The sequence below is a fragment of the Triticum dicoccoides genome, chromosome 4B (genome assembly GCF_002162155.2).
Source record: "Triticum dicoccoides isolate Atlit2015 ecotype Zavitan chromosome 4B, WEW_v2.0, whole genome shotgun sequence".
Classification (NCBI taxonomy): domain Eukaryota; kingdom Viridiplantae; phylum Streptophyta; class Magnoliopsida; order Poales; family Poaceae; genus Triticum; species Triticum dicoccoides.
In genome coordinates, this window is record NC_041387.1 from 29,858,435 (window position 1) to 29,879,222 (window position 20,788).

General features: G+C 50.0%; 1 long non-coding RNA gene across 1 annotated transcript; it reads right to left on the bottom strand.

The window, feature by feature from the left end:
* Positions 1-5,742: 5,742 nt before the first annotated feature.
* LOC119293275 lies at positions 5,743-6,310 on the bottom strand. The gene is made up of 3 exons (XR_005143011.1): positions 6,191-6,310; positions 5,985-6,076; positions 5,743-5,894 (listed from the first exon to the last, which is right to left on the bottom strand). It is a non-coding gene; the product is annotated as an uncharacterized LOC119293275 (long non-coding RNA).
* Positions 6,311-20,788: the final 14,478 nt, after the last annotated feature.

Here is a 20,788-nt window from a genome sequence, read left to right on the forward strand (position 1 = left end):
TTTTTGGGGTACCTCCGCTGTTATCTCAGCAAGTTTCCCGGTGGTATATCGGGGAGGGAGGACGGATTGGGTTGGGCCGGGTCGGATAGGGAGGAGGGAGTGCGTGCCCGCCCGTCACTTGCGCTCCCTCCGGGAAGCCGACGAGCTGGATATTTTTTGCCGCGCCTTGTTGTCTTCCGCCGTAGATTCCTGCGCTTTGTTTGCTTATTATATTATTATAGAAAAAAATTATTCGCTCGTTGGTGGCTCCGCCCGCGGCCCGACCGAACGCCCCGTCCCGCCCGCGTCGCGTGCACGGCACGCCCGCTCCGTCCGCCGTCACGCACGGCACAGCACGCGTGACGCGCGGCGCCGGCGACCGGCGCAACGCTGTGGTGCCACTACTAGTCACAGAGCGGCGCGGACCGGACGGGCGACGGCGGGGTGGTTGAACGGGCAGGCGGTGGCGTGTGCTCGGCGCGTTCTGGCTTGTGAGCGCCGGGCGGATGGCATGGGGACGTGCCGGGGTTTCTACTGGCCAGCGGCCAATCATGCGTCCGGCTCACCGTGATGCAGTCGGCTGTCGTCTCCAGATGGATTGATGATAACCAACCAACCGGGAAAGGCGCGTCGCGGATTAGGAAATTTAGTCCATGAATGAAATGAAAAATGCTTCGATCGTGACGCCCGTCGTTGCGTGGCTCCGCGCCCAACCCATCCCGCCCCGGAGTTCCTGTGCCTTGTCTCATCAGCAGTTCACGCACAGATACACAGTGAACGATATTAGGGCATCTCCAGCCGCGCCCCCAACAGGCCCTCCCCAGGCGATTTTGCTGCGCCGGCGTCAAAAAAAGGCCCCAATCGCGCTTCCAGAAGCCCGTTTTTCGCTGGCTCGGACCAAAACTGGTGCCGGCGGATCCAGGCCGAACCCGGCGCCCTGGAGGGCGCTTGGGGAGCCGACGCAAGCGAAAAAGGCGCGTGGACCCGCCCTGGAAGCAACCCGAGGGCCTTTTTCCCGCCGTTTCTTGACGCTTTTCCCTCGCATCTCTCCTGCTCGCTCGTCTTCCTCCCGCCATTCTCTCCCTTTCTCCCGCCAAACCCCCTCCCGCTCGCCGCGAAGAAGCACGCCATGCCGCCGAAGAAGTACGCCATGCCGCGCGCGGCGGCAACCGCGACTGGCGCCGTGTCCCAGCCGAAGCAGAGGAAGCAGAGGGCGCCGCCATCGAAGCCACCGGGCCTGTCGAACGCCGAGTGGAGGGTGGAAGTTCAGCGGCGCGAAACAGTCACCGCCGACAGGCGGAACAGGGCCATAGCCAAGAAGGCCCGCGACAACGCGGCGCGCGCGGCGGCGTCTTCCTCATCGGTCGACCAGGCGGGGATGAATCCACCCGTCGTCAGCCACGCCCAGTACGCGCCCTGGGGACAGCAAGGCGCCGGATCTCCATGGGGTTCATCGTCGCCCGGCTACGCCGACGGCGACGCGCACGGTGGGTTCAACCCAAACGTGACCTTCCCTCATGGTCATCCCGCTACGCGCACGCCCTCGCCCGCCTTCGTCGGCGTGCAGTACCCTCCATACAACTACTCGCCGCCCGCCGCCTACGTGTCCACACCGACGCCCCATCTCTACCGCAGACCGCACCGACACCGACGAGCCCGCGCACGCCGACTCCGCCAACGCCTGGAGCCGACCCCGCCGAGTGAATCGTTGCGCACGACGGCGCTCTGTTTTTTGTAACGCCAGACTACGTCCGATCGCCGGATTTGCGGCGTCTTTTGAGAGCGGGAACGACCAAGTTTGAATTTCTCGCATCCTGAGGCCGGCGCGTGGGGGCGTGACTGGGAGCTAGGTCGCCCCCAGGGGCCGAACTAGCGCCGGCACGGCCCCAGACCGCTCTATTTAGGCGCCCTGGGGGGCGAACGGCTGGAGATGCCCTTAGTATTAGTATTTTCAACGTCTGATACGCTTTGGATTACACAAACACGGGTCCATTCGCAGCACTTTTGGTGGCTGGGTGCGTGCTGGACATCCTAGGACGTTGAGTGCTCAAGGGTTGTAAGATGCCCGTGGAGCCCTTCGGGCGTGTCCATCAAGTGCATGCATCTTTTTATTTTTATACTTATAGTTTTGCAAGAACGATATTCAATCGCAGATGTTTTATAGGAGTAGCGTCGGAATCTAAACCTCGAAATTGTGGGGATAGTGATAGCAAGCCTACATCATTAGCTTATCTGCAAGATCTTTCATAGGTTACTTAAGGATTTGTCGCACTGTCTTTTAATAATACTAATAACTATAGATAATTACCTGTGTATCTCTGTATTGCAATGCAGGCATAGATATTAGAAAAACCATTCTGTTCAACTTGCGGATCCCGCTCCAAGCAACGGCCGTGTCGCGCGCACCTGCCACATGTCCCGTGGGCCCATGCATGTCGCCCTATCCTATTCTCACCAATCACGGTCTCTTTTCTGTCTACCCATCGTCATCAACATCGAAGTAAACCAGACCAATGCGTCGAATCCTCTCTTGTCCCTCGTCCTCTCACACACCGTTCCTCTACCGAGCTTTGGAGGCGGCCGACCGCAGTTGCAAGGTCGGGGCAGTGTTGCAACCCGCCCTGCGCACTACTAAAGGGGAGAGAGGGCCAGCGACGATTACCCGGGTGCTTCAGCGAGTTGGTTGTGGTTCTGCAACAGAAGACGCCGGTGTCGCGAGCTTGTTGGTGGTTTTCCGAAACATCGTCAGTGTTGCTAAGGCATGCGCATGCGAGCTCGCCATATTGCAATGTTGGTGATGTTTCTGAAACAACACCAATGATGCGAAGGTGTGGGTCCTGCGAGCTCATTGGATTGCAACGTCGCCAACGTTTCTAAATCATCTTCGATGTTGTGGGGACGAGGGTATGCTAGCTCGCCAATTTACAGCTTCACTAGTATTTCTAAAACATGGTCAATGTTGCAATGTTTTTTTTTCGAAGGGAGGATGGGCGAGGTGAATTGCAACTTCGTTGTATTTTTGAAACATGGCCAATGTTATGATGCTATGTTTGCAAAGAGAGGATGCGCGAGAAAAGTCGGAGAAGGCGAAGGATAGCGTGTAGCACGCTTCTATATATTTTGGGTCTATCTATAGCTCAGTGACCGAGATTTAATTAAGTCACCATCGGTTGATGGCAGCCAGCTGTCTTAGTCTCATATGATTTTTCTATGTCTCGTTTTTATGTTTGTTTATACCTGGGCTGGGCTGGGTAACTGGCTGAGCTAGGATGGACTTTGATGAGGCTTGACTTGCAGTGACTACAACAAATAAAAGAACGTTGATCCCTATACCTTTTGCAATATACGGTGAACATTTTTCCAATATACATAAATATTTTTTCAATGTAAAATGAACTTTTTTTAGTATACGGTGACCATATTACGTATACAGACAAAACTTTTTTATGATATGATGAAAAAATATTGTATACATCAAACATTTGTTTAGTACACATGGAAAAAGTTTTTTAATACACGATGAACTTTTAAATATACACTAACTTTTTTATATGATGAACATTTTATTTGTACACATTAATATTTTTAATATACGATGAATTTTTTTATTGTATATAGCACATATTGTTTTAATACACATTGAACAGCTTTTAAATACACGGAGAACATTTTTAAATATACACTGAACTTTTTTGAACATGCAGCTTTTTTGAAAATAATATGACTAAAAGCTGAACAGAAAAAAAAACTCGTGGCAAGAATAGGCCGGCCCATTCACGCCTGCCTACGGCGCAGGATCGGTCCTGCTTCACTGGAAGTGTTAGCATGTCGAGAGGCTCTCTCACTTGCTTTGGACCTCTCTTTAACACATACTAGATCATCGATGGCGCGCGTTGCTGCGCCCGTCTATTTTGATGGTTGGATTATATGATAGCTCATAAAGATAGACATAAAACAAGGATGTTAAGATGGCTTTATGTTTGCAAGATTCCCATTTTATCGTACTACAGAGTATAATACTATGAGAAGCCTGCCTAATTTGATTATGCCCATCTTGAGTAAATAACAAAGAAATTAATTGAAAATATAAATGGTTGCATCATAAAATAGATTCAAATGGTTCAGTTTACTTACAATTAACATTGTCACCGAGTGAAAAATCAAATTATATAAACGAGAACAGAACCTAAATAAATCAAACTATCCAAAAAGAACAGAACAATGGCTTCACTGAAATTCCAAACACACTGTTCGTACTTTGTTCTTCCATGCTAGAGTCGATAAATACAACATTCAGAAAAATAAAATATATTTATCTATCAGCTGGTCAATTTTTTTCTATTGGAGTATTGTTCGTTTTGATAAGAAAGAGGACCTTTTAGGGTTATCAGATGACCAATCCTGCCATATCAAAGCAAAGAACTGAAGTGGCCGCAAAATAAAGATGCAATCCCAACTCCCAGGGAATCTTAATCTTTGTATTATTAATCAGTAGGTGTAGCTAGTCCCTTTACATGGCACCGTTATTGGTAAGGGGAAACAATGCTTATGATGCTGTCAGCTGCTGGATGTTAGGTGTTTCTTTCTGCAAAATCCGAAAATTACACTGGAAAATCATGTCATCGAAGTGTCATAATACTCATAAATAAGATAAGTACAAAGGGTTCTTGTATGAAATTGGTCAACCTAAAGACTGGGAGATAATCGCTGGTAGGATGCTTTCTCTTCACTTAAACATGTATTTGTGGTAAACTCCTGAACATTCACTATAACATTGTAGTAAACAGGACAAGAGAGATTGACCTGCCTCACTCCTTGCTCAATAACTTCTATAATTCATTTTCTATGTCTTCACTGTAATAGTATCAGCCTACAAGGTAATACTTATAACATCGGGAGATATAGTTGGTAAAGCATATAAAAAATATAGAAGAGGGTAAGCATGACAAAGTTCATGCAGGACAGTACTTAATTTGATGCCAAATAATCATTCCTTCGGATCTTTCTTTTTAAACAATACATTCAACAGAAACTTGGCAAGTCACATTACATGAGCTTTGACTAACAGGGATAAAATAAAACAGTAACCACTTTGCCAGTTTAAGTTTAACTTTTAAAAGTGAATAAACAAAGCACGATGTTGTCACGGCTCCACGGTAAATTAGTAGTACTGATTTGTGTTTCCAAATTCCTAGTTCCTACCAGTACAAAGATTACATAAGCACCTGCGAAGTGGCTTGATCGATTATAGAACATCAGCCACGAATTTTGGCTAATATGCGATGAAGCATAATTCAGCAAATGGCAGGGAGGACCAATGGTAGTGGTAACTCTGGAGCCTCCTTGCAGCCCGTATGGGCCGTATCAGGTCGCCGTGGAGGAAAGAAAGGAAACCAGCAGTACATAGCTTGAATTCAACCTTGTATCGAACATCCAAGCATTAGAATCTATAAATTAGACAAAGAACAAATCTGTACATGGGATAACATTGGACCGGAGTACAAAGTATGTAGTATAATATTGGTGCATGGTCAAATAATTGCTCACGGGAGCAGCAAGAGGTACTGTATAGATTGGAAACATAGAAACCAGTGGATCACCTTCCAAATGGTTAATTCCTAAACTTTCTAATCCAACAGAACACCTGCATTTTTTGTGAGCACAAAGAACAGTATCAGTAAACAAAACAAATTTTAAAAGTGAAGGTTGGGGGAAGAGGAGGTGCATCAAACAGAGACAATTGGAACGAACTGAAGACCTGAACATTACCCATCGCTGCTGGAGATTGGTTTGCAAGAGTGAGGAGAGTGGGAAAGGAGCAGCGGCCAGTCTGGGTTGTCCATTAGCCATTGGATCAACTGGAAGAACCAAAGATACCAAGCAGTACGTCGCTAGAATTCCAACCTGGAGAGAAGCTGTAATCATTTGAAACTATGAATTAGACGGAGGACATGTCAGTACATATTTAGATAGACAATAACTGAGAATTGGAACAAGCACATCACCTTAAACCAAACAGAGCTGGAACCTAAGCAACACCCATCACCTTGCTTTTGGACTGTGGTTTGCGAAAATGAGCAGAGTAGGAAAGGACCAGCTGCAAGTTTGGGATTTTATAGGCTGGGGTGAATATACAGAGATACGATTAACCTCTCAATTACAGGATTAACCTCGAAATCAATCAATTGGCATGAATAGCGATGAAACCGACCTTCCCGGAGCATCGATTGGCATTAATGGCCCGATTAATCATCGTTCGCGATTGAATCTCATGCCTGTTGGCCGCCGCACCCCAACCGGCTCCGCCGCTGGCGCCCGTGCCCCATCCGGCCGCGCCGCTATGGTCCGTTACCCATCCGGTCACGCCGCTAGGGTTCGTGCCCCATCCGGTCGCGCCGCTCGCGTCGGCGCGCTAGCCGCCAATGCACTCCGAGGCCAATGTCAGGCGGCGCACTTGGAACAGAGCAGGTTGCGAACCTGGTTTAGGGCTCGTGCATGGCGTTTCACCTATGCGCGCTGTGTTGGGCGGTAGAGAAGGCTAGGCCCAATAGGCCAGTAGGCCCAATTGAACGTGAGACAGCGAAAAAAGCAACCGGAGCAGCGGCCCAAAAAGCCCAGCGCGGCCTGACGCGCGAGTTAGCGCGTGCGTACGAGATTTCGGTGCCACTAACAGCGATCCGACGGCCGAAAACGACTAAAAGTGGCGATCTAACGGCTAGAAGCGCTAATGGTCTGAGAGGGCTGGGAGTGTTGGGGAACGTTGCAGAAAATTAAAATTTTTCCTACGGTTTCACCAAGATCCATCTATGAGTTCATCTAAGCAACGAGTCATGGGAGAGAGATTGCATCTACATACCACTTTGTAGATCACGCGGAAACGTTCAAAAGAACGGGTTAAAGTAGTCGTTCTCGTCGTGATCCTATCACCGGAGATCCTAGCGCCGAACAGACGGCACCTCCGCGTTCAACACACGTACGGTCAGCGTAACGTCTCCTCCGTCTTGATCCAGCAAGGGGGGAGGAGAGGTTGATGATGATGGCTCCAGCAGCAGCACAACGGCGTGGTGGTGGTGGAACAACAGCACTCCGGCAGGGCTTCGCCAAGCACGTGGCGGAGGAGGAAGAGGTGTAGCAGGGGGAGGGGGCGCCAGGACTTCAGGGTGCGGCTGCCCCCTTCCCTCCTCCCTTTACATAGGCCCCCAGGGGGGGCGCCGGCCCTGGGAGATCTAATCTCCCAAGGGGGCGGCGGCCAAGGGGGTGGAGTACCCCCCCAAGCCAAGTGGGGCGCCCCCCCACCCTAGGGTTTCAACCCTAGGCGCAGGGGGTGGGCCTAGGGGGCGCACCAGCCCACTAAGGGCTGGTTCCCCTCCCCACTTCGGCCCTTGGGGCCCTCCGGGATGGGTGGCCCCATCCGGTGGACCCCCGGGACCCTTCCGGTGTCCCGGTACAATACCGGGTGACCCCGAAACTTTTCCGATGGCCGAAATACCACTTCCTATATAGTTTTCTTTACCTCCGGACCATTCCGGAACTCCTCGTGACGTCCGGGATCTCATCCGGGACTCCGAACAACATTCAGTATGCTGCATACTTATATTCATACAACCCTAGCGTCACCAAACCTTAAGTGTGTAGACCCTATGGGTTCGGGAGACACGTAGACATGACCGAGACGGCTCTCGGACAATAACCAACAGCGGGATCTGGATACCCATGTTGGTTCCCACATGCTCCTCGATGATCTCATCGGATGAACCACGATGTCGAGGATTCGAACAACCCCGTATACAATTCCCTTTGTCAATCGGTACGTTACTTGCCCGAGACTCGATCGTCGGTATCCCAATACCTCGTTCAGTCCCGTTACCGGCAAGTCACTTTACTCGTACCGTAATGCATGATCCCGTGACCAAACACTTGGTCACTTTGAGCTCATTATGATGATGCATTACCGAGTGGGCCCAGAGATACCTCTCCATCATACGGAGTGACAAATCCCAGTCTCGATCCGTGTCAACCCAACAGACACTTTCGGAGATACCTGTAGTGTACCTTTATAGTCACCCAGTTACGTTGTGACGTTTGGTACACCCAAAGCACTCTTACGGTATCCGGGAGTTACACGTTCTCATGGTCTAAGGAAGAGATACTTGACATTGAAAAAGCTCTAGCAAAACAAACTACACGATCTTGTGCTATGCTTAGGATTGGGTCTTGTCCATCACATCATTCTCCTAATGATGTGATCACGTTGTCAATGACATCTAATGTCCATAGTCAGGAAACCATGACTATCTGTTGACCAACGAGCTAGTCAACTAGAGGCTCACTAGGGACATGTTATGGTCTATGTATTCACACGTGTATTACGATTTCCGGATAATACAGTTATAGCATGAATAAAAGACAATTATCATGAATAAGGAAATATAATAATAACCCTTTTATTATTGCCTCTAGGGCATATTTCCAACAGGGAGGGTGCTCAGTTTTAATATATCTAAATGATAATAGCTTCGGATTGCCATGCAGTGGTTATGAACAGCAACAATGGCACAGGAGGTGTTTACGTCAAAATTGTCATAGAGATTATATCAACTTCTGCACAGTTCGTGGCATGTTCTTTCATCTTTGAGGGACATGATACAAATATCGAGGCACATAGCCTTGCTAAGCATGCTTTATGCCTTTCTTTTGGACGGCGTGTGTGGGTCCTAGATACTCCAGACCTAAAGTGTATTCCCAATGTTTTTGGCATTTGACCATTAATAAAGTGTGCTTAGACTAAAAAAAAGACAAAGGTCTCCCTGTATGGTGTTTATATTGTCTAAAAAAAAAATTGCGCTTATAATGGCATACATAGAATTCTCAAAAGGAAATGTTAATGGTGAATGGTGTTTATAACGGTCTCGCCCATGTATATCTCCAGTTTAAAGAACACGCTTCAGCAAGCTTCAAGGTCCCCTTTTTTTTTTCTTTAACGTCTATTTCTGGTTCTTAATCGATTTTCTTTGGTTCATTTTTTCATATCTTTTTAAAAATATTCATATTCAGGACTTTTGTCAACTTCGTGAATATTTTTAAAATTTGTGGACTTTTCAAATTCATGAATATTTCAAAATCCAAGATTTTTTCTTCAATTCACACCAAAAAAATCAAATTTGTATTTTTTTCCCAATTCAAGATATTTCTGCAAACTTATCAACTTTATTATAAACTGCTAATATCTTTAAAATCCATGAACTTTTTTCCAAATTTGCCAACCTTTTCCTAAATTCATGACTTTTTATAATCCAATAACTTTTTTCAAATACTTGGACTTTTCCATATTCATAAAAAAATAATGACTTCTATAAATCTTGAGCTGTTTAAAATCCAAGACTTTTTTTAAAATTTAAGATTTTTAAAAATCAACAGTCAATGCGAGTGTATCATCTTGTTGGAAAAAATGAACCAGCGAGTAGGTAGCAAGGGAGGGGGAACCGAGACCCTGACCCACGCAAACCGGTACTGACCACAAGCTGGAAAACCGGCGGTATCACGTGTCCATTAACAACTCTCGAAACGTCACTTCTATTTGGCGCGCAGGTCGCCAGATAGTGAGTTGGCGCGTACCCCCTACAACGTGAGATCCTTTACGTGTCGGTCTATTTTAGGATTCCTTCCCCACAGGTTTTATTATTTTCCTTTGTTTTTTCTTTCTATTTTTTCTATTTTTTACTTTTTCTTATACGTTTTTTTGTATTTCCCTTTTTGGTTTTCATTACTGTTCCATTTTTTATTTCTCTTTAGTTTTCTATTTCCCCTTTTCTTTTTAAGGCTATCTTTCATATTTGTGAACATATTTTCCCAAATCATAAACAAATTTTGAAAATCATGAACATTTTCGAACTAGTGAACAGTTTATGAAATAATAAATATTTTTTAAATTCACGAATATGTTTTACGAACTTGCAGTTTTTTTTAAATCATGAACATTTTTCGAACTAATGAACAATGTTTACAAATACGCAATTTTTTTAAGTTGAACATCTTTTTTGAAACCCATGAACATTTGTTTTGAGTACGCAAACATTTTTTCAGAAATTGGGGAACCAATTTTTTATTTCACTAACACTTTTTTGTTTTGATAAATATTTTTTTAGATGGATGAACATTTTTTGAATACATGTTTTTTATCATCAAGCATTTTTAAATCAATTCTTTTAGTTCACGAACCATTTTTACAAATTCATGAACAATTTTTGAATTTGCAAACATTTTTTCAATGTCATATAATTTTTTGAGTAAACAAACGTTTTTCAAAATAATAAACGGTTCTTTGTTTTCCTGAACTTCTTTTCAAAATCGTGAACATTTTCTAAATATGTGAACATTTTTTGTAAAATCACAAATATTTTTGAATCCATGAACATTTTGTGATTTTGAAAAAAAATCCAGATGCTCAGTTAAAAAAAGGAACATTTTGCAAACACAAATTATTTAGAATAGAAAAAAATAAACACAGAAAATAAAAAGGAAATTGTACAAACTTAAAATTAAAAAAAATAGAGGGCCCCGCAAATGGGTCAGCCCAAAAGGCTGCGCTGGGGGAGGGAGAGCTGCGTGCTGCGACTCCTCCAAGCGCGCAACATGCCGAGGCTAGAAATCACTACGTTGCAAAGATAACTCCAACTTCGCAGGTTGCGACAAGTGGCACACATGCAGCGCGCCACTTGTCGCAACCTGGGAGTTTTCCCTTTTTTCGTAGATCCGTTTATTCAAAATGCTTTATCTCTTAAACTGTGCGTCCAAATCTTAAACCGCTTTTATCTTTGGATTCCTCGCATTGAGATCTTCAAAACTAGACCCCGTGTTGATTGGTTTTGACGAACTTTTTTTTTCACGAAAAAAACGGACAAAAAAACCGAACTGGGAGCACGAGTTTTTTCCCTTTCCGAAAGAGGCACGCCCGTGCCTCTCACGAAATCACAAGCGTGCCTCTCGCAGAAGTAAAACCGCGACTCTCGCGAAAGGGAAAAGATAATAGAAAACTTGTTTTTTTTCGTTTCCGAGGCGGCACGGCCGTGACTCTCGCAAAAGCACAACCGTGCCTCTCGCGGAAGCAAAACCGTGACTCTCACGAAAGGGAAAAACTAGAAAATGCATTATTTTTGTTTCCGAGAGGTACGGCCGAGACTCTCGCAAAAGCACAACCGTGCCTCTCGCGGAAGCAAAATTGCGACTCTCGCGAAAGAAAAAAAACAGAAAACGTGTTTTTTCCCTTTCCGAGAGGCACGGGCGTGCCTCTCGCGGAAGCAAAACCGTGACTCTCATGAAAGGAAAAAAAAACAGAAAAACGTGTTTTTTTCGTTTCCGAGAGGCACGGCGGTGCCTCTCGCGAAAGTAAAACCGTGCCTCTCGCGGAAGCAAAACCGTGACCCTCGTGAAAGAAAAAAAATGATTTTTGCGCAATTTTTTTTTTAAAAAATTGATCGAAAATCTAAGGAAGACCGGTGGAAAACCAAACATAAAAAAATCATGGAAAAAACCATTTAAAAAGCCGAAAACGTGTGCGGAAAAATAAAATAAAAACAAAATCCGGAGGGAGCGTCCAGAGCGTGACACATGGCGAATGGTTGAGAGCGCGCCAAGTGGCGCTGATCGTTGCGAGGCTCCCGAAGGAGCGCTTGTTAACTAGTTGCTCCCGCCGAGGCTCCCCTCTCGAAAAGAATGACTTGGGCCCAAATTATTGTGTGCTAACGTTTGGGCTGATTGCACTTGAGGATTTCGTAGTTCTAGTTTTTTTTCTATAGGCAGGTTCGGCCCAACGGTAATTCATTGACCCACCATATACTATGTGTTCGAGAGAGAAGTCTATATTGAAAATTATGGCCCCGGGTCTACCTTAGTCATATTATAAAATTCAAAAATATTTTGCTGTAATTTTATTTTATTTATTCTATTTTATAATTTATCTATCTGCATATACACGATTTGATCCTTGCAAGTAATGAGTTTAATGGGATTGACAAACCTTTTGCCCGCGTAGTGTGCAAGTATTTGCTTTTCTGTGTCCAGGTGTTGTTCATGAGGCTTTGCGTGATTCTCCTATTAGTTCAATAAACATTGATTCTCATTGAGTGTAATACTTATCTCCACTATACTACATCTCCCCTACTCTTCGGGGAAAATCCCAACGCAACTCACAAGTAGCACTGTGATACGTCTCCAACGTATCTATAATTTTTTATTGTTCCATGTTGATATATTGTCATTTTTGAATGTTTATAATCATTTTATAGTCATTTCATATCATTTTTTGATACTAACCTATCCTATATACCTAAGAAGTTCACCCCCACTAACCTATTTATCTTAACATGCAACATGTCCACATCAGCAATTTAGCCACGTCAGCCATACTTGACCCACTTGACGCAAGACCAGACCGCCTCCTCAGGGTCAACTGAACCACCAAAGATGTAGTACTCCCTCCGTCCAGGTGCATAGGGCGCCTAAGAGAATCCTCGCTTCATTCGACCAATGCCATTCCTAGCCAAGATCATTCCGTATATGTGCCTCCGTTCATCGTTGTCATATTGTTTCCTCTTAACCTTGTTGTTAATGGTATCTGTTGGGGATGCAATTGGATTACAAGTTAGCACTTCAGAAATATAATTTGACATGCATGGAATACTTTCAAACTGAAAACACCGAAACATACTAGGCGCCGGACTGCTACCACCGCCTCCTGTTTCTTCATCGCTGGCACAAGAACGTCCAGCGCCACCACTCCCTCCAGCCTCCCTAGTAGCATTGCCTCGAGGCCTCCTTGACAGACCAACACGGCGCACAGGAGCGACCGGCTCGCTCCCGGCTGTGCCTATCACGAACGATGGCATCGGTCCACCAAGATTGCTGGACGCCGGCATGACGCCACTGCCGCCCAGATGAATCGCTTCCAGCCCTCCCTGCCAAGGACGGCGCAACCCTATATGTATTCCTTCCATCCCTTCCGGCCACGGGCGGCGCAACCCAAGGTGCAGCCCTTCCTGCCGAAGCCCGCCGCCGGCCATAGGAACGGCACCAGTTCCCATGACGCGGCCGCTAGGTCCGAGCTATGTGCGGACGAGAGGAACAGGCGGAGTTGGAGGCTCCGGCTCGCCGCGAACGATGCCTCCTCTTTCCTCTACTCTCTCCTGTATGTAGTCATCATCTGGGTTGGGCGGCACGTTCAGATCGAACGGCGCCATTGAGGAGATGGAGAAGAAGAGCGGGAGAAGATGAAGGAGTGAGGCCGTGTGGTTGTGCTTTTATAGAACAATTCGTGACCTCGGGTGATTTCGCGCCAAAGAGAAAAGTTTCGCGGGTTTTCTCTCGTACTCAAACGAAAACGGAGAGAGGAGGAAGATAACGATCCGTGAGAGAAGGAAACAGCCAATGCATGCATGGTAGCCAGACGCTGATTAGACGAGCGAATTCTACGGGTGGGCCATGTGACGTGGGATTTTTCCTTTGCATGGGTTAGCTGAAACGGCCAGCACTAATGATGGGATTAATTTTCAAATTCAGTTTCGTTTTTGAGGGAAACCTGCGCGCGCTCTCCTCCAATCTCAATCCACCTAAATCGCAGAGCTTTTTCTTAGGCGCCCTATGCACCTGGACGGAGGGAGTAACACAGCAAGATAATCTGGTCACCCAAACGTCTCATGACCCATCGTTTCCTCTTCGGCTTCTGTAATAACAGACGATCGCATCCCAGATGGATCTTCAGTTTCGCTTCTTTTATCTCCCCGCTTCCCACATCATCTCACGGAGCTGCAGCCACCAAAACCACGCGCGACCTCATAGTCAGGCAGATCAGGCTCGATGCTCCTCCACCGCGGTGCGCTTTGACGGTGTTGAGGGAGAAGATCGAGATTAGGGAGAACACACACCACACATTCTCGTTGATCGTGTAGGGGGTATATGTACAGCTTAGCGCTACCTGCCTACAGAGTGGAGATCATGGGGTGGAGAAACTACCCGTCGTGCGCCACGATCTGGCTGCACGAGCCGGTGCGCGTCGTATACGCGGTGACTATACAGAGTGCGTACACGACGGTATTCTACTGCCTAACACCCCCCGCAGTCGTGACGTCGGCAGCGGCGACGCAAAGACTGGAACGGAAGTCACAGAAGGCATCCGTGGGCAGCCCCTTCGTCATGATGTCGGCGAGCTGCTGGCGCGTGGGGATGTGGAGAACGCGGAACTCGCCAAGGGCCACGCGCTCGCGCACAAAGTGAATGTCCAGCTCTACATGCTTCGTGCGACGATGGTGGATGGGGTTGACGGAGAGATACACTGCGGACACGTTGTCGCAGTAGACGAGGGTCGCCTTGTCGACCGGCAGGAAGAGCTCGCCGAGGAGTTGGCGCAGCCACACGCACTCGGCCACGACATTGGCAACGCCGCGGTACTCGGCCTCCACACTGGAGCGGGACACTGTCGCCTGTTGCTTGGAGGACTAGGAGACAAGGGAGTCGCCAAGATAGATGCAGAAGCCGGAGGTGGAGCGCCGTGTGTCGGGGCAGCCGGCCCAATCGGCGTCGGTGAAGGCGCGAAGATCCAGGGAGCGCGAGGCGCGGAGATGCAGCCCGAGGTGCGCCGTGCCGCGAATGTAGCGCAGAACGCGCTTGACCAGAGCGAGATGGCACTCGCGCGGGTCGTGCATATGCAGGCAGACTTGCTGCACGGCGTAAGCGATCTCCGGCCTGGTGATGGTGAGGTACTGCAGCGCGCCTGCAGTGCTGCGGTAGGCGGAGGCGTCGTCCACACGAGGGCCGTCGGCGGCGGGGAGCTTGCTCTTGGTGTCGACAGGCGTGGGAGAGGGCCGGCAGGTGTCCATGCCGGCGCGGTCGAGCACATCCTCGGCGTACTGTTGTTGACAAAGAAAGAAGCCCGCGGGCGTGCGCGTGACCTTGATGCCCAGGAAGAAGTGCAGAGGCCCGAGGTCCTTCATGGCGAACTCCCCCGTGAGTCCAGTGATGATGCGTTGAAGCATGGCCGGCGTGGACGCGGTGAGCACAATGTCGTTGACGTAGAGAAGAAGGTACGCTGTGTCCCCACCGCGGCGGAGCGTGAACAGGGAGGAGTCCGAGCGCGTGGCGGAGAAGCCAAGCGTCTTGACGAAGCCCGCGAACCGAAGGAACCAGGCGCGGGGCGCCTGCTTCAAGCCATAGAGCGACTTTGAGAGGCGGCAGACATGGTGAGGACGATCGGGGTCGACGAAGCCGGCAAGTTGAAGACAGAACACACCTCCTCGTCCAGGGTGCCGTGCAGAAAGGCGTTGGAGACGTCAAGTTGATGAACAGGCCATTCCCGCGATGCAGCGAGCGTGAGGACCGTGCGGATGGTGGCGGTCTTGACGACCGGCGAGAAGGTCTCGCCGTAGTCGACGTCGGCGCGCTGGCGGAAGCCGCGCACGACCCAGCGGGCTTTGTAGCGGGCGAGGGAGCCGTCGGAGTTGAGCTTGTGCTTGAAGATCCATTTGCCGGTGATGAGGTTGGCGCCGGGGGGACGCGGCACCAGTTCCCATGTGCGGTTGCGGACCAGGGCGTCGTACTCGTCACGCATGGCGGCGAGCCACCGGGGATCGCGAACCGCAACGCGAACGGAGGCAGGAACCGGCGAGAGGGCCGGCGAGGTGTCGACGACAGCTGCGTCGAAGTACTTCAGGTTGGGCCGGAAGATGCCATGCTGCGCGCGCGTCACTGGCCTGGAGGGAACCGCGGGCGCCAGAGATGATGGAGCAGCAACGGGCGAGGTCGACGGTGATCCTGAGGAGCCGCGCGGGAGCCAGAGCCGATTTTTGAATGTGGCGGGGGCGCGCTGTCGTGGATGCCGCCCGGAGAGGATTGGACGGTGGAGTTTGAAGGGAGGTTCAGCGCACCAACAGATGAGGACGCAGAGCCGCCCGATCCCGATCCGATGGTGGTAGGTGGACAGAGTGGAGCCGCGTGTGGAGGGAGCGGGGCGACCGCGTCAGGGGACGGGGGCAGAACGCGCGCACCCGACGAGCTAGCGACGAGCGGGACCTGCAAAACGGTGGCCGAAGGAGCAGGTGGTGGTGGGGAAGGAACCGAAGAAGGGGAGGGTGTGGTGAAGGGGAAGATGTGTTCATGGAACACGACGTGGCACGAAGTGATCACGCGGCGAGAGACAGGGTCAAAACAGTGGTAGCCATGGTGGTCAGGCGGGTAGCCGAGAAACACACAAGCGGCGGAGCGAGTGTCTAGTTTGTGGCGAGAGGTGGCGGTGAGGTTGGGATAGCAGAGGCACCCGAACACGCGGAGCTGAGCATAGTCGGGCGGCACGCCAAGCAGGAGCTCGTGCGGGGACTGCGGCTTGCTGGTGTGGCAAGGACGGCGGTTGAGGAGGAAGGTGGAGGTGCTGAGGGCTTCAGCCCACAAGCGAGCGGGCATGGATGCGTGCATCAGCAGAGCACGCACGCTGTTGTTGAGAGTGCGCAGAGCACGCTCCGCTTTGCCATTCTGCTGACTGGTGTATGGACAGGTGAGGCGAAAATGTGTGCCATGATGAGCAAGAAGTGAGCGGATGGCAGAGTTATCGAACTCGCGTCCGTTGTCGGTCTGCAGCGCAAGGATCGGCAGCTGAAACTGCGTCTGAACGTAAGCAAAAAACTCATGCAGAATTTGAAACACTTCAGACTTGTGCTTGACAGGGAAAGACCAGACATAATGCGTGTAATCATCTAGTATGATCAGATAAAACTGATAACCAGAGATGCTTACAACAGGGGAGGTCCATACATCAAGGTGCAACAACCGAAAAGGAAACAAACTACGGCTAGCAGAAGACTGAAACGGGAGACGAGCGTGCTTGCCCACACGGCATGCATGGCAGACATGAGGCGCAGACTTGCTGAACGCGAGAGGAAGGGCACCGAGCGACGCACAGCCGGGGTGCCCAAGTCGTTGATGCCAGACATCGGTGGTGACGACGCCGGCGAACCGCCGCGAGGAGGGAGGCGAGGACTGTCCAACGGGGTAGAGATCGCCGCCGGAGTTACATCGGAGGATCACCACCTTGGTTCGAATGTCCTTGACAGAGAAACCAAAAATGTCAAATTCAACTGAAACTGGATTGTCACGACATAACTGACGGACGGAAAGGAGATTTTTTATGAGAGAGGGACAGACAAGAACATTGCGGAGCTGGATAGGCGAGGTGCCGAAGATGAGGGAGCCAGTCCCGACATGTGTGATCGGCAGGCACTCACCGCTCCCAACAATGACCCGAGAATCAGAGAGGTAAGGTTGGGCAGAAAGAAGATTACCAGAGGAGGAGCTCATGTAGGAGGCGGCGCCGGAGTCGAGGTACCACTCTGGCGTGGTTCCGGACGTCGAAGGCCCAGTGGTGGCGCTGTGAAGCGCAGCCTGCAGCGCCGCCATGTCCCAGGCTAGGGACGGCGAGGAGGACGGGCCGGCACCAGGGTGCCCATAGCTGGGGTAGGCGTGGCCGGCCGGAGCACCGGGCGTGCCGTACCCGTGCGGGGGGAACGCAGGCGAAGCCGGCACAGCGAGCATGGCCTGTTGATGAGGCGTGCCGGGGCGCGGTCCGAGGACACCAGAGCCCGGTGCGCGCCAGGGCATCGGCCAGGCCTGGACGAGGCTAGTCCAGGAGTTGGCACCAGGGGCGGGGGCGGGGAGGGAGGCTGGCCGCGGCGAAGGAGGTGTTGGAGAAGCCGGGACCGTGCCAGAGCCGTTCCCTCGACCGCGGTGCCGGCCGCGCCCGCGCCCACGAGTGTTGTCGTTGGTGAGCACGGGGACAGGGGCCGGAGCAGCGCACCCGGCGAGCATGGCGTGCGCGGTCTGCAGACGTGCGGTCTGCTCGGCCCGGTGCTCCTCCAGAAGGAGGAAGGAGCGCACCTGGAGGAAGGACGGGAGGGGCACCTGCGACGTGATGTGGGGGATCACGGCATGAAACTGACAGTTGAGCCCCCGGAGCAGGTGGAAGACCTGGCGCATGTCCGTCACGGGCTGGCCGAGATCGCGCAGCTGATCGGTGAACGCCTTGAGCTTGGTGCAGTACTGCATCACGGTCAGGTCGCCCTGAACGAGCGCATGATACTCGGCGTCGATGTACACGGCACGGGCGAGTTGGTTGTCGCGAAAGATGCCGTCGACGACGCCCTAGACGGCGAGCGCGGTGTCGTCGGGCTGCATCACAGCGTCGAGGAGCTCCGCCGAGATGGTGGAGTAGAGCCAGTGGATGACGACGTGATCAGCCATCAGCCACTCAGGGACGTCTAGGCGGGGAACGGCTTCATGGTCGACGTGATCGCGGAGGCTGAACATGCCGATGACCGTGTCGAAGTGCCGACGCCACTGGGAATAGTTCCCGGAGAGGAGGTCGAGCATGACGGGGACGTGACGCCGGATGTCGACAGTCTGAAGGATCGACGAGGGGAGAGGGGAGGCAGGTGCGACAGCCGGCGCGACAGCTGCGGGCGGTGCGGGCAGAGCTGGAGCGGCCGGCGCGACAGGGGCCGGAGGCGCGACGGGAGCTGGAGGCGCGACGGGAACCGCACTAGAGTCAGCAGGGGGTGCGGCGGCCAGGGGCACGTCGTTGGAGACGTCGCCGGCGCCGGCACCTTCCATGGCAGCGGAAGAGGGAGCAGAATCGGGGGTATCTGATACCATGTTGAGGGAGAAGATCGAGATTAGGGAGAACACACACCACACATTCTCATTGATCGTGTAGGGGGTATATGTACAGTTTAGCGCTACCTGCCTACAGAGTGGAGATCATGGGGTGGAGAAACTACCCGTCGTGCGCCACGATCTGGCTGCACGAGCCAGTGCGCATCGTGTACGCGATGACTATACAAAGTGCGTACACGACGGTATTCTACTGCCTAACAGACGGAAACATCGCACGCCCGCAGCGCACCCGGGGCGCCCAACATCGGGTTCGATCGGCCGTCGATGTCCGCCGTCCGCCGTCCGCCGTCTGGATTGGCTTCACCCGCCGGCGGCTGCCCGTCACACCCCACCCGGAGACGGCGTGGCGCCACCAGCAACCTTGCCGCCGTCCGTCGTACAGCCATCAGCCTGTACTCCCTTCGCTCCGGTCTGGAGTGCGACCAGCCGATTGGAACAACATGCTTTTGAAGATGAAGAAGAGGGGCTATTTGCACCAGGGATCTGCTCCCCTCTGCCAAACTTACTTTCTTACCCATGTCTGGTCTGCTCTCCCAACATCACTAGCGCCACCAGAAGTTTTTGTGAGATTTTATCACAATATGCAAACTAAACTCTATAATAATGGATATTATGTTCGTTGATGTTTCATATCTGCCGAGTACTTTGCTGAGTATATTTTACTCACTTTTGTGTTTCCTTTCTTGGTTTTATTTAGTTTTCAGGTACCCAGACACACGTGTTTATAGTCTATACTATATTCACTACTCCTGCCTTGCCTCAAAGGTGCAGAGAATTTCACTCATGAGAGGTTAACTGATCCCTTTTATGTTAATCCCCGATTAAATCCCCTAATTAACCTTGATGTGCTGTTATTTTTTTTCTTCTTCCTTAATCTTTTTCCGCTCTTGCAGAAGTTACATGCTGACATTTTGCTTCGGCCTGCTTCGATCCTCGCATTGTCTTAGGTTCTTCGTGATTCCTCCATGGATCCATTCCTAACCCTCCACTATTTTGCCACTTCAACAGGATGTTCGTTACCAGAAGAGTTAATGTTTGTATTATATTATATAGGCCATCCCATCTATGCATGCCTATTGTTTTGGTCTTTCTGAACTACTCCCTCCGTCTCAGTTTACAATTCCTACGCGTATACCTAGATTGTCAATTTGACCATCCTAATATAAACTATATAACATAAAAAATATATCTTTTGAAAATAGAACATCTAAAGTTTATATTAGTATATTTTTTGCAATATATGACTTGTATTAGGTTGGTCAAATAGACGACCTAGGGGTACGCGCACGCCCTGTAAACTGAGAGAGAGGTAGTATTGTCAAAATATGCCATCCGATTTCCTATATCACGTTGCAGCCTTGGGTTCGCCACAAAACCATGCAACCCGATATTCTGAGTAACATGAAGAGTCTGTTCTTCTACTGTTTCATTCCTCCAAGTGTATTGTTCAATTTCTTTTGGGACAGCCAATCACAATCCACGTAAGTGAAAAAAATATGTGTTTCAGTTATTGTAAGTCTAAAGTGCGAGCTGCATGTTGTCATGATAATCATATAGTATTAATTAGAGTAGCTTCGTGGATCATGCGATTGATGTTACAAACATACCTCATTATACCTTTTTTGATTGTAATTTCTGTCTGTTTCAGCAAGCAAAATAAGCTCTAATTGTCTATCTTCGTAATAAGAAAGATAAAAATATCTGAGTCGGCAAAATCTAAGATCCACAAATTGCTGCCGCATCGGATTCTCATGATCCTTCCTCTATCTCTACATCTCTCGGAGCCCCTTGATCCCCGCCGTTGTGGGCTATGATTGCTCAAGCCCTACGCCTAGGCATCAACTCGACGAGTTGCACGTTTCGCAGCTGCTATCCTCCTGCAGCATCAACTGTGCCAGAGGTGGGGGCTATCCATCCTTTGAACCTATGAATGTTTTTTTTATTTTTTGAGTTAGCTTCATTTGACACTCTGATTTATGTGTGGTAGGAAGTTTTTCTTAGTACGATGCTCTATTCCATCTAAGCGTCCACAGTGAAGTCCGTGGTAACAAGTCTGGTCAGTCTCTCTCCCCAAAACTCCTCTAACTCAACTACCGCTGAC